Below are 19,928 nucleotides of genomic sequence, written 5' to 3' on the forward strand. Positions count from 1 at the left end.
TTTGAAAAGAATTCGATCGTCCAAAAGCGCGAAACAGGAAAGGGGAACGAAAATTGAAATCCGTTAACAGTTAAGCTGGCAAAGTGGGAGACCATAAATATTTCGCTATAATAGCCTCCGCGTAATGGATTTAGCGCCGCTAAAATATTCCCGTGGTGCAATTTCCTGCGTCCCTCCCCCTTCTCCTCCACCTCTACCGACAAAAAGGCAACAATACCCTATTCTCCGTTTCGCAAAACCGACAACACGCCAGAACTCAGCTGGGAACCAGGCCATTCGCTGGGCGATAAAAAATCAATTTCCCTTCCATCTCTGGAAACGCGGCCCATCGCCACAGATCGCAGCAATTTGTAATACCCATTTTTCTCGCCCCCTTTTGTCGAACAGCCATAGATGATGCATTTCGTCGCGTGAAAATATGGTCGAGGATAGAATGTCCCAGGCTTCGAGACGGAACCAAGTTCAGTTTCCCTATTTCACGCGATTCAAAGGAAGATGCTGGGAACAGTGGAGCAGGGATACGGTTCTGGCGATTCAAACTCCTAAACTCGGGGAGTCTAGGTGCTGACCTTGAGAATTACTTCAAGGAGAATTGGAGGATAGCCAAATACTGGAGATGGAGCTTCGCCAGTGTCCTGATGAGTCAGACAGATTTCATTAGGAATACTGGTGATATGATGCTTGAGTGGCTCTTAGGGTGGATGGTACTAGGTGCTCTTAAAAGATAGCTTGAAGATTCAGCTTCTAACCTTAAAGAATATTCATTACAGTTGGACGAAAGCTTTGTATTTAAATCGTTCATGGAGCTATCATAAGTTTAGTGAAAAATGGGAACGATTGACAGCTCTCAGGTTTTCAGTTAATGAATAGCCACTGGAGATTTATGGAAATGATGGGAATTTAGGAGCAATGAGATTTCGATTGAGCTTTCAAGAATGATTAAGTGAAACCTTATCTAAACCTGAATCCTTATCAGTGAACCTATCAATAAATCCTGAGGACGTCTAGGCCAAAGGACTCGGTGGAGCATGACCGTAGCAAGAGATCAATCGCTTCTTGGAACAGAAGGAGTATTCCAAGGCTTAGACATTGCAAGCCAGGACTGTGCAAATTCCTAATCCTAAGAACAGCAGGATTGGGACACAATCCCACCAATATTCTTGACAAACAACTGTACCTTCTCTACCTTCGATACTGTTAACTCAAGATATCTGACCTCAAAACCTCATCAGAGCTCTGATTACATACCTAATACAATTAGGTATTTTCCAAGTCCCAGATATTATGAACTTGGAAGTTCCTTTTAGTTCCAGTAGCCATGAGAAAATCATAAGGATCCTCTTTAAAGATAATAAAAAAGTTCAGATTTTTTTTTTACAAGAACAGGTAATAAACAAAAGGAACTGAAAGGAGCTTAAATAGCTAAAAATAGATACTAGAACAAGCTACTGTGGTATGTGAGGTGTGAACTAAATGTGTTTAGGTGACTGTCGAAGAGTTTCGTATGACTGCTTAGATTCAGTGTCGAGTGCCAGAGGTTGAGCGAATGCATGGCATAATAAGGACCAGGGATATAAGGGATTCAAGGCTTGGGTATGCTGTTGGTGGGAATCATTAAGAGAATGAGGAATGAATATCCTCTAAAGTTGTAAGGTATTGTACTAATATTGCTTCTATATACTAAACATATTTTAAAATACAAAATCACCAAGCACCTGTTTATTTATCCCAGACTGCTGTAGTAAAATCCCAAACCCCAAACGAAAATCCCCAAAAACGAGTCTCGAAAGCCGAGTACTCGACAGACTCAACCTCAGGCACGGGATGAAAAATTAAACTGTTCTGTCGCTAGCAATCCTCTTGCCGCTGAAATGGAACAGGAGCAGGGAGGAGCGAGTCGAATCGATCAAGACACCGAAGCTTGTCCAAGCGACCAATGGCTTTTTCCGCGTATTACAGAGCTTCTTTCACCGACAGAAGACACTGACGAATGTCCAACCCGCTGGAAATTATCTCGCATAAACTCCGCGAGGAATCTCGCTCGAAAGGACCACCTGATGTTTCCCCGACACGAATGGGCAGAGTGTCTCTGCGGGACGACGTTTTTCCGCTCGTCTCAATCCATTTTGATCATGGGGCGGAAGAGCGGAGAGATACAAGGGCTGCTTTTTACTCGACGACACCTGCTGAATTTCCCTTATCGCGGGATAGTTGACGGGGAAAAAGAACTCTGTGATTCCTGGGGGAGTCTGCTTCGCTGCCCAACTGTGTCTAACAGGTTGGCTATCGTGCTTCGTGGTTAACGCAGTACATGCAGCATATTTAACTCTGGCAATAGTTTTCTAGCATTCTAAAGCATTGTTACTAATGTTTAAGTGCTGTACGTGTTTGAGTACAGTAAATCCTTGTTATATGTTCGTCAGATTTTATTCGTTATACGTTTATCGGTGTCCCTACCTCTTAGAGGAAGAGGTTCCTGTTGAAACGTGACGATATTGGATATAAACGACTGGAGAATTGTTTGTTCTGTACGCGATACACGTTCCTAATGCTACATTTACGTAAAGCAACTTTTGATGGGACAACTGAGTTGTTCAACTTGAAGTTAATCAAAGTTATGCATGTAAACTCAGTTTCAACCAAGCTGAAACGACAATTTTAATGGACTTCAGGTGCATCAACTCGGTTATCCTCTTGAATGACTAACCTTCTGTTAGCCCTGCGTCTTCGATAAACACTGCTAGTCACTCTTCTGTATCAGAGCACAAATTCGTCAGGTTTACTCATAGTTATCTAAGGACTCTAGTCATCTTCTCCCTACCATACTCAATACCCTATAAGAGCGTATCCTTAGTCATTCTTAGACACTATACTAGGCCATGCTACACTTTACTTTAATTCTCAGATCAAACTCAGACTCATTCATACTGTAGTCATACACTCCAATTGCACATACTATGTATCGTCACGTGGATAGCTCAATATTTAGTTGTAACTAGTCTTTTAGATAGAAACGCTACTGAGATATATTATGTTGTAAAGTAAAGCAATCCAATCAAAATTTCTCTAATGTAAACATAGCACAATGGACTCCCAGTGATGAACATATAACCAGAACTTACTGTATTAGACCTCAAGTATCATTGAATGGTGAGTGTACTTTCTAAGACAAATGTCACAAGAGGTCTGAGGATTCCAAGAGTCTTCCATCAACAATCCACCTGAGGCCTAGCCAGGGCACAACAAAAGTTGACATCAATAGGACGCACAGTGTGAGGCCAAGCATAGTGGTGTCGTCGATCGACCGAGAAAGTTTGAACAAGGGTTAGCGTCGATTAAAACTTGCTAAATTCCTGAGCAAATCTCAGCTCCCGCTGTCTCGCGAGTGCGATTTCGTGGGGTTCAAAGGGTCGCGATAACCGTCGGCACGAGTCAGCTTTTCATTATGGTGCGCACAGATGTCAACTGGTTAATTAAGGAATCCAGTATCCCCCTAATTAAGCCAGTCTGATACGAGACTCCGCGATTCCGACTGGCAGCGATGAAAGTCTTCCCCCACCACCTGCACCTCTTAGCCACACCGTTTTACGCGTGGCGTGTGTTCAACGCGCGACTAGTATGCAGAGCAAACATTAGCTTCGTCGCGACGCACCGCGTTTGAAAAGAAGCCTTTCGGATACGTCGAAGAATTAATCTCCTTTGAGCAAATATCACGTGTGCGCGCGCGCGCAGCGTCACAGCCAGCTCCTGAGCCTATGGGACCCGCCTTGCTTCCGTGCTAACGTGCCACACACGGACCCAGTTATCCGTCCGATACATTTTTCCACCTCCGCTCAATTATTTCCGCGTGAATTATCTGACGTTCAATTTAGAGTCAAAGTCGCCCACGTCACAGCCTGCGCAGGCGCACACGACGCCGCCTGGTCGCCTCGTTTGCTATGCATCTTCCGTGCGTCGGGAAATTGCGCTTTCCGCGGGACGAGCGTTTTCTTTGCTCCTGCTGGGACATGATTTGGCTCGGTTCTCTGGCGGCTATCGATTAACGGACAAATTTTGTTTGGTCTTGTCTTTTCGTTAGGCGAGGGGACGGACTTCTTTTTTGGAGCTGGTCCTCGGACGGATATGTGAACCGTGGGAAGGAAAATACGATGGCGAAGGTATTTCATGGGGGAATGTTCGTCTGGAAGTTGGAGAGAAGAATTTTGTGATATTTTGGTATTTTTAGCTAGCGAAGATCGTGTGTAATAGATAGGATGTACTGGAGGAAAAATTGCTGACGTTGGTACTGAAGTTTGGACAACGTTGTTTCTGAGAGAGGATTGGTTTTCTGGTTTTTACTCCTCTTTTGCTGTGCAAGATGTCATATTAACTTTGTTGTGAGGGACATTATTAAATTTTTGCTGGTTTTATGTTTTCACTGTTGGTGTACTGAAATGGGAGTTTGTGATTTTTAGAGTTAGGAGATAGAAAATCCATAAAGCTTCTGAAATTTGTTATACAGAATCGCAATTTGAGAATTTTAAACGATAAATTCTGGCAAGTATACCATTTACTATAGAACAAGCAGATATTATTGATCTGTACTACTTAAATGCATATAAGGAGTATAGGTCCATATGTGGTCAGCCGTACATAGAGAACGTTATTCACCTAGCAATAAGTTAGTACACTAAAAAAAGTGTACAATTTCACTACACATAATCCTGAAAATTTCAGTCTAGATTGTTACTTAATTCTGTAAATCCTACATAAAAAGTTGCAAAAATTCCGACCCCAAAACCGCCAAAATTATCAACCCTTTGACTTTAATACTGATACTAAGCCTAAAACCGACAGCATTTGTAAAACTTCAAATCCTTAGGACCCCTAACCATGAACCACACATCAAGGAAATAAAATAGTCTACCCTACTGAATCCATCACGTCCATCAACTCCTCCCTGTCGCTCACCATCCCATCGAATAGGCGAAAAACTAGGATCGCTTTCCACGAGGGTTCTAAAAGAACCGTGGAAGAGGAGCCATACGAGGAATCTCACGACAACGTTCTCGATTTTCTGATTCAAACGGCCAGGGTGGGGGTGGCATCCCTCCCAACCACCTGGTTATGCGTACGACCGCCGTCAGTATTCAGAGGACGTAGGAACGTAATCAGAGTGCCAACGGTGAAGGATCGTCCGACTGAAAAATCACGAAGGAGAGAAAGAGAACAGAGGGAAGCTAGGGGTGGTATGATCGGGCGCACACGAGTGCTCGTCCCTATATGTAAAAGGGGGAAGGCAAGATAAATGAAGCCAGTCCACCGTCAGTCGTGATATACAAAGGATAACTTGATATATACAATGTCTAGATATGCAAAGCGTGGCGCAACAGAGTGCATTTCCACGTTGTCTGAAACGCTTCAACCCCCTCTAGCCACCCTGACCGTCGCCATATTTTCAGCGAGACACAGGCGAGACTTGGAATTAACTGTGATACGACGATTGATTGGGCCAGATAAACCGATCGTTATTGTTTTAAATCCCTCGCTCGATTTGTGTGTATTTTAATTCAGGGGTGAGACTGATTTGTGGATACACTGCAATTTAAAGGACGTGTGAACTATTTTAGGGGAGAGTAGAATTGATGAGGGATTGAATGAGTTGAATTTAAATTCTATGTTACAAAATAAATTCTGTTAAAGCTGAAGTACTAGTAGGTCTGAATGCGTCAATGGTAGGTCTAGGTTAGATCAATAGTAGGACTAGGTTAGATCAATGGTAGGTCTAGGTTAGACCAATGGTAGGTCTAGGTTAGATAAATAGTAGGACTAGGTTAGACCAATGGTAGGTCTAGGTTAGATAAATAGTAGGACTAGGTTAGACCAATGGTAGGTCTAGGTTAGACTACTGGTAGATCTAGGTTAGACCAATGATAGGTCTGCATTAAACCCATAGTAGGTCCACATTAGGCCCATGATAGGTCCACGTTAGATCCACGTTAGGTCTGCCTTGTATCCTTAATAGGTCTACGTTAAGTCTATGGGAGGTCTACAGGAGGTCTATGATAGGTCCATAGTAGGTCCATAGTAGGTCCATGATTGGTGTATGGTAGGCCTATGGTAGGTCTATGGTAGGTCTATGGTAGGTCTATGGTAGGTCTATGGTAGGTCTATGGTAGGTCTATGGTAGGTCTATGGTAGGTCTATGGTAGGTTTATGGTAGGTCTACGATAGGTCTATGTTGAGTCTGGACCAGGTCCATGTTATCTCTGAATTAGGTTTCGGTTAATTCTTTCTGAAAACATTTTTCCTGATCACTGTCGACGCAGGCCATAGTCACTGTTCTTCCTCCGAACAGGTCGACGTATTGGTAAAGGACAATGGAAGAAAGTGTTTCTTTTGATCAGTCACGAAACAAGTCGCATGACCGAAGTAGTTCGAGGTGGGGTGATGGAAATGGAGGGGAAAATTGAAGACAATCGAAAAGTATTTCCGATATTGGAAAAGACATAGGCGCACGACAGAACGTATCCAAGCTGGTAAACAAGATTGCAGTTCCATTTTCATTGTAGAAACGAGAACAGACCTATGCTCTCAGAAACTATCGAAGAATAAACCGTAAAGTATAGGTAGGTTAAATAAGTCTCAAATAAGGATTATTGACTACACTAATTCTTGCTTTTTTGTTAAAATTTCGAAAATTAATATAAAGCCTTTCGCTGAAGATAAAATTTGGAAACGGAATATTAATAAAATTTGAGATATGACGACAAATTCAAACAGTAATCTTTCGTTTAATGTAGGATTGTTTCGATAACTGTTAGTTAATAGCAAACAACAATAGCCGACGCTGTGATACATTTTCATGAATTTACATATTCGTGCAAAGACAACTTGCTATGACGTTACCTGAAATCATTAATAGCAAATGGGGACTGTGTAATTATTGTTTTTGTGATTAATTTGATTCATTATGTGAGAAAACTGAACTTACTAATTATCAAAGAGTATTAATTACTATTACTAATTATTAATACTAATTGTACTAATTATCGAAGAGTATTAATTACTATTATTAATTACTAATAACTATGTAGGATTTTATTATTTCTTATTACCTTGTACGTTGTATCAGGTAATAACGACATTATAAACAAATTTAATCATAAAAATATTTTAACATTGTTTCAAAATAAATTACAATAGTAAATGAAAAGAAATAATTGTCCCGAGTCGTATGAAAATGAAAGTATTAAATTAAATTAATTTCTATTATAGTAAACTACTTTCTAATTGAATAAAAAGGTTTTGAAAAGTATTTAATATTTTATGGCTTTAAAGTATTTCAATATTTAGTATTTCAGTATTCTTGCTACTACACGTGACCATGCGGTCACCTGTTACAATCACATTTTATTTAATCTTGCAATGCTAAATTTTTGCCAATTTCTCGTTAAAAATCCAAATCATTAGGTACCATCTTATAGACAATACCAAAATCATATTACAATACCGTGCAAACAATCTCATTTTATTACATAAACCAGCAAATACTATCATTCTAAATATATTGTTAAATTCAAACAGGCATTGTTCAAAATGATTAGTATACCTTACAATAATTAATGAGCAATTCATAGATTCTAAATACAAATATACACCCCCTATAATAGTTACAATTTACTCATTCCAAAAATAATTCATATACCGATTCCAAACACGATCCCCCAATTATTGAAAACAACGTATCTGTACTGCAAATTCAACTACCCCTTCGACAATATTAAAAAACAGAGGAACACTCTAAACTGATAAAAAATTACATTTCGAACGCTCGTCAAATGTCACAGAAATAGTACAATAAAAAAAGCTAAAGACTCACCGGTGACGCGTAGGTCCTCAGCTTCGACTCAAAGAGGTCCAGCAGCTCATTGTATCCTTAGTCGAGGTGTTCCTTCTCGCACACGACTCGGACAAATTCACTTCCGGAAACGTGACGACCACCGGCTACTTCCCGTCACCACTCGAGCGAAAGAACCGTAACAATACGCGCACAATACACACCGAGGTACGGGGACACGTTGTCACCTCCAGAGAACTGTACGCGACCACGTTCACCAATCGACTGAACGACCTCTGCGCGGCATACTGCGTTCCATCCCGCTGACCCGCGTCTGTTTACACGTACCACGACATCTGGTTCTTCAAAAGAATCAGAGGATTTACGTTCACGAGCACCGCTGGTAGAGGCAAATTGATTGATGCCTTTGCGCTGGCCTCCTGTCCTTGAAAGCACGTGCGCGAGGACCTGGAAGTTTACAGCAGTGGCTTCAAAAGCGTGCCACCCGATTGTTTTCTGGCTTAGAATCTCCTGAGATACTGGCAAGTTTGCTCAAAAGGACAGAGTAGCTACTAGCTGGGGTGAAGTCTGAGGATTTTTGCTGCTGCTTAGCAGAGATCCCAGATGTTACATTTCGATATAAAAGCACAGTGAAATCTCTAACTACTCACAAGTTTTAGACTTTATTTAAATATTCAAACAGTCAAAACGCGAGAATTCTTGGGTGACAGGCCACAGAGACATCAGTCACCTCTAAGACACTTGACCCAACCAAGGACACTATCCTCCAAACAAGATTTAGCACATTGTCTGTTCCCGAAAAATGCTAAAATCCCGCACTGGTAGCCTAGACATCCAGCAGTCGCTGTTAAAATCACTTAATAATCCTTCACCATCACCGCGACCATATGACACCCCATTGAAAGCCAATGACACCCACGAGTCATCTTGCTGTGCGAGGTCTAATCGCGACCGTGTCCGCTGTCGATCGGCGAACCTAACCTCGAAGTACCCGAAAGATCGACACAGACGATCGCAAAGACGGATCGTGGCGGTCGAGGAGCGGACAGTGACGTATTGCGTCACGCGCGGCCAGCACGTGACACGACGTCCGTGTGTGACGTCGCGACGTCGCGAGGAGAGAGCCACGTTACACCTGGTACCAGGGCCGCTCGGCGTGACGTTCTGGCCTGGTCTGTATACCAGGGTGCTACTGGGGGTCGCCGTATGCTTGTTTTTGCAGGGCTGCCAGGAGCGAGGGAGAGCAGGCGCGCTCGAGAAAGAGGGGCGAAAGGGAAGCGAGAGGGGAGGACAGGAGCATGTGAATGGGACTGAGATCGACGGTGTGAAGGAGGAAAGGGAACGGCATCACTGGGGGCTACAGATGGAGTGCGACACGCTAGCGAGGGAGAGGGAAAGAAACAAAGCGGCGAGGGAAAGGGAAAGAATCAAAGCGGCGAGGGGGGAATTGGCTAGTGGAGGGGTGGCGAGCGGAGGGAGAGAGACAGTAAGAGGATTCGGAATGAAAAGAGAGGAGAAAGGGTGTAGAGTGGGGGCAAACACAGGGAAGAATGAACTGACGGCGGAGTAGGACATGGTGGTGAGCAAGGACGTGGGAGGGGCGGATGGGTGAAAGGAAGACGGAGAACTCACCCCCTCCCTTTCAACAAGAAGCCTCGGCTAGTCCCGACGTCGGTCCTGCGTTGCGACGGCGCGTCGGCTGCAAGGATCTCCGTCCTTCTTCAGAGATACGACCTTCTCTTCCTCCTCGTCAGCGTCCACCACCCCGCGTGAACCCGTCACCCCTCCGTCCCGCCCCTCCGCCGCGACCACGGATCGATCCAACGTCCGTCGGTCTGTAAACTCGCCGCCACGGGTTATGCTCGCGTGTACACACGGGATCTCGTGCGCCAGGGGTTTACGCTGTAGGCACCTAAGGCGGAGGAGTGTACGTTGGCCTGGAAGGAGCGACCCCCCAAAAGGGGCGCAAATCGACACGCGTAGCAGATACACAAAGAGCAACGTCGCGGTGGGTAGCGTCAGGATGCGGGGATGTAGTCTGGAACTTGTCAGGACGATTGTGGCACGCTCTGCTAGTGCGGTTAGCGTATGTCGCGGTGGGGACACTGTTTATGGGAGGTTTGGTCATAAGATCTGGGGGACGTGTGAGTTAGGTTTGGGGTAGGTTGCGATAATGCTGGGTCGGACTGTGACAATTGCTGTCCATAAATCACTGACTCCCACTTTGGTAAAGACTACTTTGGTGGCTCGCAATATGGGTCAGCCCTGGTCTAAAGAGGACATGTCTCATATGTAGGATGAATGAGTGTAAAACAAGTAGAAATATAAAAAAGAAAAGAAGCAATCGGTTTTACAACGCGAAATAAAGAAACTTTTTGCGTATATGGAAAAATATTGGCCAGTTGTATTGGTTTCAAGAGTAATCGTATTGGTCCGAAGAAAACTTTTAGCGGTATCACCACAAGTTTGTTTCAACAGTTTATGTCAATGTCTATAGTAATAATTTGTCAACGACCATGTATGAATTTTTAATTAGAAACGTCCCTATGTTTATAGAAATGTTTTAATAAGTAGTATTAAAAATAATCGCATGAAGTCAAATTTTAAATCCAGATTCAAATTCACCTAGGAATGCAAGCCCGCACTAATGTTCGTTTTCCTGGAGTTATTGAATCGCGATCAAATATAGAGGTAATAATTCAGACCGCCTACGATTCATCGAGGATCGCAGCTGCGAATCGGGTGAATGTTTAATTACAGTCACGTGTGTGTACTTTGCCCGGAAGTTACGGATACTAGTGGTCGCTTTGCTCCCAGAAAGCAGGAGACACAGCGGAAACGAAAACGTTGATGCAGTTACCAACTCAAGATTTATCGCAACAGTCAACTGTATAGGAACTCCATTAAAAAACTTTTACTCGAGTTCGCCACGGTTTCTGGTCTTTGTTGGACGACCCGCCCCGCGATGAGTTATCCACGCTTCGGTGTGGGAGTTGCTGGAGTTTCAGGTGAATAAAAACTAATTAGGATCTTGAAGAGTGATATACTGTTTATTATAACTGAAATTATAGAGAAACATTTGACTTTATTATTTCTATAAAATGCAGCGTGAAAACTTTGCAAATAATGAAAAATATGGGTCAGTTATATACGTGTAAAGTGCAATCGTATAGGTTTGTCGCCGAATCGTATTGGTCCGGCGTCGGATCGAAACTTCTTTTAGAGACATAAAAACGATAAAATCCATAAACTTTTTAATCTCTCTCCAGATTGTTTAATAATCTATTAAAATAATCGCTGAATATCTAAATTTTAGATTAGTTTACTTTACATATATATGTATCTAGAGCAAGAAATTTAATATTAACAAAAACACATGAAAGCATTTTTCACGAGTTAGTTTATGTTTCTGCGATAACAATTCTATAATATATTAGTAAATAAAAGCTGAAAATCAATTTTCTGAATATCTCTACACATGTTTAATTCCTCAAACGAATGTATTCAGCTAAACCCTTGGTCTCGCGCATCGCCCTAAATCTTGATAGAAGGGCAGCAGTGAGACTCTCAGCAGGAACGACTCATGTTTTACGTGTGCTGCTTTAAGTCCCTCTACGGTCGCTGAATTCGCGTCGTGGCTGCGTAACTGCAGCCACACGCCACGGCACCTACGTGCACTGATCTCGCGGTTTCCCCTGCATCACGTCCTTTTAGCCCAGAGTTCGAATCCTGCTGCGAGCTGGCAATCTTAGGCTCGTACGAGCCATGCATACGCTCCCCGTTTGAGTCAGCTACCCACTTCCCACCCCTGAACGTGATTTCGAGCTGTTTGTTGCGACGCAATAGAGTTCCCCAAGTCACGTATAAGGATGCCATACAGGAGGACTCCATTCAGAGGGCAAATAAACGCAATAGGTCTGCGAGGAACTTTTCATGAGGAAAAATCGAGGAAAGATGAACAGAATTTTATGAGCACATTTTTTGATAGCTTAGTTCCTCTTTGTCAGATAAGTTAGTAAAGAACTCCTAATTGACAGTCCCTGATTGCATCTAAGTGACACTGTTTCTATCTGAACTTAGTATCTAGAGAGGACTTTTAGAGAGCTAAGTTAGGTCTGAGACATCCTGTACGTATTAAAAAAAGTAATGAATTATAAAGCAGATCTTTTGATTTAGCCTAAGACAAGATATCCTGGTTTATAGATTGCATTGAGCATTACAGCTTTTAAGCCAGCAATGTATTATTCAAATTCTCGGTTATCATTAAACTATCGTTTCCAAACTTAGTTCTCCTGTCTAAGCGAGTTCAATCCCATGAGTGAGGTTAGTTGCGATCTGCTACTAGAATGTGGCCTATTCACGCGCAATTTAACAGCATCAAATGTATGACAAGTTCTTGAGGAGCGCTATCATCGCTATCTAATAATCCCCAAATTTAGGTTTCGTTTGAGTATAAAGAGAATATAAGCATGGAAAAAGAAGAAGAGTGCCTAATTGTAACATCAAAGGATAATTAAAGGAGGATTAAATTCCCAACTCTAACACTGTAAAGTCTAACACTCTCCTAACTGTACCTAAATCCAGACCTAAAATCTATGCAAACACCCAAAGAGCCAAAGACATCACATCACTAAAGTAAACCACCGTTCGAGAACCAAATCCGCTTAAAATGGAATGAGGAAGGGATGTCCGCCAGTGACAGAGTTGGTCAGAAAAACTGCCTACTTCCTAGACACTATAGCTAAAATGAGCTATCACAGGTGGTTAGCCAATAAACATTCTGCTACCAACAGCTTTCCAGTCACACAGTGACGCCTCCACCGAAGAGTCTCCACAGTTTCCCATAAAGTTGGATGCCATCAACGTTCGCGTCCGCGGTCATGTATTCGATGATGCAGGATCCGCTTCCATTTATCAGATTGCCGCGTCCACCGTGGGCCAATGCCTCGCGTATGATTTCCCATCCGTGTATGTGCAAAATTGCTGTCCCACGAGCGAACACGCAGGAATAGTAACCGTGTCGATTCGATAGTCGCGTATAGGCACGTGCACACAGTCTGCACTTGGCTGCGTCGAACGCTCGTGGTCTGCGCTGGTATGTACAGAGCGCTTCAAAATGCGCACGTTCATCGATCGGCAATTAGCGTTAGGCAATGTAATTAACCGAAACTTCGAAGAACTAATAACGCTGGGGTATCCTGCTGACGAGATTAGCGATTGTTTTCTATTTGCCAGGTGGTGTGAGTTCTATAACAGATCTGATAAGCCTGTAAGCTAGGTTAATTCCAGCGGATGAGGTTCAACTCCTGCTGAGTTCTGGAAGAAGATGGATTGTGGTTTCATTATGGGTTACGAAGAAGTAGTTTGGGTTCCAATTTAATTTCACTTTGTTGCTATATCAGTAGCAAGTCGGACTCAGTGTCCCTGCCAACCACCTGTATCGCTGACTCTAGGTGACAGATAGCTATAGCCTCGGTGATGGTATCTTTTGCTATGTTCGTATGTTGCTTCCAAGACATACTGCTCGAATCCATGTTGAGGAATCTAATATGGATCGCCTTATTGACATACATCTCTGCTTTGACTCTCAGCAACCTAGCATATATAGGATGTCCCATGACACATGGGTGTATGTTCAAAGACCTAAAGATGTATTCTCGCGTCATAAGTTTGCTACTTTACATTTTATGCGCTGTAATTATCCAGATACAAAATTAGGACATTGATATTCTGCAATTTAGTTCTTTAACTACATAGAAATGAAAAGTTAGTTTGCATATTAATCTAAAAAATATGTCCCTCTTTGTAGACTTGTCAGTGGGCTCTAACACTGTAATAAGCAATTAACCTACATGCTGTAAGTTAACCTATATATTGGAACCTCACCTCTATACAATACAGGTTAAGTTGCTGAACTTAACCTAGACTCAACCTCTGCACAATACAGATTAGGTTTTCTAACCTAACCTAGCCTAAACTTAAACCGTACAAAATAGCCAAATAATGAAAAACATTCCTATGTATTACAAAACACTCTGTATAACCCATGAACAGCACAAAAAGTATATTCTTGCATTTAATCTGCGGATGCATCGCAAATACGCCAAATTTACCATGAATCATGGAGGAACACGTAGCTCTTGTTTGCAATATCGGTGCACGCAACACCGAGCGCTATGTAGCATGACTATGCAGCTTTTGTTTGTGCGCGTGAAGTAATTTTATGGACGAGCATACTCGAGAGGAGCATAGAGAAAGGTACGTGGGAAATATGCACACGGCCGCCATTTCGTAGGTTGCGCACGCCATTTTGTGCGTCCGGCTGCGCACGCAAGAGCGTGCACGTAACCGTCGTTTCGCTTCTCAGGCCGAGATATACGAGGCACATTTGCATTCCCGGGATAGTTTTACACCTGAATGCACAACGTTTTTTCTTTTATGGTCCGCTCCGAACCGCGCACGCACTCGCGGAACCGTATTTATCGCGCAGCGCGCCATTGTGGCCGTATCTGCTCGAACTTGCGGCCATTACGCGGATTTACGTTGCGACGCGGGTGTTTAAATTTATCAAGGCGGCTATTAAGATCGCCACGTTGACCAGATTTAATGGACACGGTACCGTTTCAATGCATCACAGAACATGCGGTAGGATACTGCAAAATGTGGAGTCTAACTTGAAGGAATTATTTTAAGGGTTTCTGTCTACTATATTATGATTGCAGGTGGCTGATAGTTATGGAAGTGTTTCAAATGAAACACAGCGTTCCTATAAATGCTATGCTAGCAAGGACATGCTGCTCTACTAATTTAAAATTTAATGTCACGTAACCTGCCAAATAAGATCACTACAGACACTCATAGAATTCTTGCTAAAGTATTCAATGAAAGGCAGCAAACCCCCAAAGTATTTTGATGAGATTCCTTTTGAAGCGACGTATCTTAACCCTCTGGCCGTTTTAGAGGCACGTCAAAGCAGGGCGTAATAATTTGCGTGCATGAAACAGCTGCACACACATACGGGATCTGTGCATGCTCCATACACATGATATTATATATACATATATATATGGAGCGTATGAAGCGTATTACTGATATCACGCAGGCTACTGATGTACTTTAGCCTCTAAGTGTGTGATTAACCCCTTTCATCAGGATCTCAGGGTGAGTCAAACGCGATGTTTCTTTGAAGAGAACTTCAATTTGCATCGTTTGCTGACGGGAAACTTTGCTTCTGTGCTTTTGTTTATCTCCTGGTTTAGTTGCATTACACTTGCCCTCTCATTGTTATGGTGTTTCTCAAGATAGTAAAAACAAATTAAAATGAAAATATGTATATTATTCTGATGGCAGAAAGCCCTACGTTAGTTGGAATATTTAAATGTATTGTCTGTAGTAACAGTTTAATAGAGAGGGATCAAAATTATGTGTTCATACGCTACGAAGCTCTAAAATTTATGTTCCAAGCGCGTGGCCTGAGTAAACTGCTATATATTGGATGCCTGCAAAAGCAACCCGTTATACACTGGACGCCTAGTGACAAACAACCCGTCACACAGTGGGCATCTAGTGACAGGCAACCTGTCATACTGGGCATCTAGTAATAAGCAACCCGTCATACACTAGACATCTAGTGACACGCAACCTGTCACACACAGGGTGTCTAGTGACAGGCAGCCCGTCATACTGGGTATCTAGTGACAAGCAACCCGCCATACAGTGGGCATTTAGTGACAGGCAACCCGTCACCTAAGTAATTATTCGTTTGTTTACTGCATTACTATTAGATTTCGTTATAAATACGATAATATAAATACAATCGTATATCATTTTCCCATTTAATTTTAATAGAAACCTATAATATTATCAATCACAAATTATCTCTGCGAATATAGGTCGCAACTCAAGCAATGAAACCACCGATGAAAATGGACACATATTCATTAGATAAAAAACGCTTCATTTATCAACTCCTATCCTCACAATTGACCCGTAATTCTGAATAGCCCTTTATACCCACTCCAGAGAATAGAGGACATCAAAGGTGCACCAAAGCCAAAAAAAAATGCTCAATAGATCTTTTATGTTCCCTTAAATACCAAAATCGAGCAGAAAAGCGAGCGAATTCGCGGCAGACGTGGTAGTTTCACGCAGAGGGTTCGTTATCGTCGTAACGTTTGAGCGAAATTGGAGGGAACACGAGGACCCCGTTGCTCCTTAGACCTGGACTTGGTGTACTGCAAGGTTAACGAAGTTTCGGCTCATTAGGCTGCGCAATCATGAGTTGTACGGCTCGCGATCGATTAAACCCGTCGCTGGCGGAATCGATTATGAAGATCTAATTACTCCAAAGTATTTCCATTAACCTGGTCGCTTAGTGTTGCCTCCTTGAATTTGCTCGACTGTTGCCGCAAAACAACCACTATTAAACTTAATTTCTACAAAAAATGAAACAACCCATTAAATATATACCTCAAAGTGCGAAAATGGGACAATCCATCTTTTACAAATGTTTCCACATGTTTCAATTCTTTGATAAAATGAACCAACAATAATTTTGCAAATTTTTATTGTATCAGATACATTAGCCAAATCTTGTATAAGGAGGAATATAAGTGTTGGCTAAGTCTTGGAAAGTCTTAAATTGGGTCAGTGTTAGATATGAGCAATTTCCAGATTAGGAATGGGTTAGGTCTGAATTAGGCCTCAATTAGGTTACTGGATTGGGTCAGTGTTAGGTATGGACTATATCCGAATGAGGTTTATGTTAGGTCTGGGTTAGGTATATGTTATATCCAAATAAGGTCTGTGATAAGTGTGAATTAGGTCTGGGTTAGGTTTCTAAAGTGGGTCAGCGTTAGGTATGGACTATATCTAGAATAGATTTGTGCTAGATCTGGGTTAGGCCTGGGCGAGCCACGTGTTATATTTGAATTAGACCTAGGTTAGGTCTGAGATAGATCTAGGTTAGATTCTTTAAGTCGCTAGACTATTCAAAAATATTGCCATTTCTCTATCATTCCAGTCCTCTATTCTCTTTTCCCAAAAAATTCATATCATAAAGGATTCTTATTCTTGAAAGAATAATATTTACATAACTGAAGGTATTAACATTTAGATAAAGAGATGTACTAGAAAGAAGGTGACCTTATGTATGGTAAATTGCATTTCGCGTATTTGATACCGTGTACCTCCACAACACTATTTTCTCCCAAATCCTTCGGTACATCGCGCAGCCCTCTAGGGATGAGTCACGCATTGAATTTGCAGAAGGTTACAAGCCACGGGTAGCATTTCTCCAACTGCTCTTCCCGGCTCACGTTTAACGAAGCGGTATCATTATTACGGGCCAAAAGAGGCAGAGCTATCGCTAGGGTGAATCCCGACCTTCGCACTTTAAGGTTAACGAAGTTTCGCCTCGTTACGTTCTAGTGTTACCGCGCGGTGTGGGCTACCAACCCTCTGCCATGTTAGACGGTTGATTAATTTTCTGGATAACGATCGACCCTCGCGCCGCGATTTCACCGGCAGGGTCTAAAAAAGGCACTTGTTGCGCCCAGATACAGCAGAGAACGTCGCTCAGCCTGATCGAACTTCGTTAGTCGACCTTCGTTTCGCTTCGAAATCAACGCTACTTCTGACTGCAGTTATGCCAACTACTTGCAACCCATACTAGTTTCCTGAGTTCACTGAAATGGGTAAAACGAGAGGACACATTTCACGTGATCGTAGGTTCCTGATAGCTTGGTCTCTGAGCCGCGTGAGATTTATTGAATAATGTGATGATTCTCGCTATAAGCTCATAACAGGTTCCTTTCTACAGTATTGTCTCGAGACAGGTTCACCACTTGTAATCAGTTACATGTACAAGGAATATAGGACACTCATTGTTAGGATAAGGTTATGTTGTAGTAGCTTAATCTTATCTTCCTGATGTGGAGGACAACGTAAATTGAGAAAATAGTTCCAAGGGAACTTCAGTGTCCATCAAACTTCTATTGACACTGTACCTTACTTCTGATCAAATGGACAGAAACAAAGCAGTATGATTTGTCAACGAATGTGTCTTCGGTGTCCGCGTAGAATGTGAGCGACGAATGTTTTGGGACCACTGATCTCTATACTTGGACACGGAGTGGGGCTTAGCTTAGTGACAGCAACAGAGGTGCCACCATATTGTTAGAATACAACAAGCGCGACGCTTGTGGGAGACCCAACATACTAAAACTTCCAGTTCACATGTATGCTCAGTTTTCTGTACACTTTACATAACCCCAAAAATCTAGTAACTTATGAATTATAGAAAACTTCTAGATAAAAATGATTACAACGAAACTGAATGACTGTCCTATGACGTCGGTAGTATCAAATAACCTAACCTATATGCCTAAGGTAGTATCAAATAACGCTACAAGTATACATGTGAATTCGAAACCTTAGTATCTCTGGTCCCCCACAAGCGTCGCGTATGTTGTATTCTCATAACATGGCGTCACTTCTACTGCTCTCATCAGCGGCCTCTGCTCAGAAGCCTCATACCGTATCCAAGTACAGAGACCAGTGTTTGGGACAGAATGAAGTGTGCTGTGCTTTGTTTGAAGCACTGCAGTGGCGTGGGTTGCGTTGTTCTTGGAGACAAGCAGAAGGCACTCAAAAAAACAAAAAGACAACGTAGAGCCTAGAACGTAACTGAAAACAAAAAATACTGCTGTCTTAAAGGAAGCATTCAGTGTTGAATTTTCTTATAACACTGCGTAACAATTCGAGTGGCGAGCAGCAATATGCCATGCTCCTAAAAGTATAGCGAAAAGTTGAAACTTACCGCAGACCTGATGTAGATCATGTGTTTGAGAGTGAGATAGTGTTCTAAATGGGTGAAAAATTCGCAAGATAAATTTATCACAATTATATACCGCAACATAAAGACGGGAAGAGCATGCTTACGATAGCACGTGACCGCCCGCCCCGTGGCAAGAGAATTGAATTTTTCACGGGGGGGAACTCCCTGCGGTATTTCGCGGGTACAGTACAGGTCCGTTTCCAGGCAATTTAACGGACTTTCGGTAAGTATATAAGTTGATTTAGGTACTCTCCTGTAGAATTAAAGCGGATATTTTCTGGCTCGTGCGCCCTGAGTCAGATTAGCAATTTTCGTCGGCGGTTACTTCGTTCTGCCCAGGTAATCAGATCGAATTAACCGGAAAGGGGGGTGGAGGGTATAGAGTTATGCTTGGTTAATAATACTTCGTGTTTAACAGTAGCATTATGTATCATGGTGATTTACGAAGCGATTCCAGCGTGGTTACAGCAGCCCACGGTTCCTGGGAGTAAAATTGGTCCAGGAAAGGGGGAGGGGTTGTTTGTTGAAACGAGACAGGCGTAGTGGATATTAACGAAGGAATTTTGCTCCCATAAGCGACTTCACTGTACGCATTTTCATTGAATTGAATGTCTGGTGTCTTTAGATTCCAAATGCAGCTAAAAATTCGCGAGTGATTGTGAGGTAGGGCAAGGGGGAGAATCGTTTACTTACACATAAATCCTCTTTTCTAATGGAATAAGCGACAGGAGAAACATATTGATTTAAAGGGAAACATTTGTTGCGGAGAAGGCACTTGTTTGTTTAGGAACGGTGGTTCCCTAAAGGCGACTGAGCAGTTTTATTTTGGCACTGCTGATACAGGAGATAAGTAGTATAACACTACGTATGGTCCTACATTCAATACATGATAGAATCTTTTATATGATTAAGCACTTAATAGTACATAGTTAAATACTGAATAGGTAGTATAATTTTATGTATAATCAGACATCAAAGATGTGATGTAGATATATACCACTTACATTTTAGGAAAGGCCGTCAGTAGTGCAGGCTTTCGAATAACCAACCAATCGATACATAGTATGAGACCATGTACAGACACAAACTACTTAGCAAGTAGTACTTAGTTCATATATGGGCGAATACACCGCAAGTAATATGAACTCATGTATGGTGAAACATCCTACTAGTAGTATGATTTACATACAATCAAACGCGCGGCAAGTAGTGTCGGTTCGTGTATGGCCAGGCGTTCAATAAATAGTGGAG

The sequence above is a fragment of the Calliopsis andreniformis genome, chromosome 7, assembly GCF_051401765.1.
Source record: "Calliopsis andreniformis isolate RMS-2024a chromosome 7, iyCalAndr_principal, whole genome shotgun sequence".
NCBI classification, from domain to species: Eukaryota; Metazoa; Arthropoda; class Insecta; order Hymenoptera; family Andrenidae; genus Calliopsis; species Calliopsis andreniformis.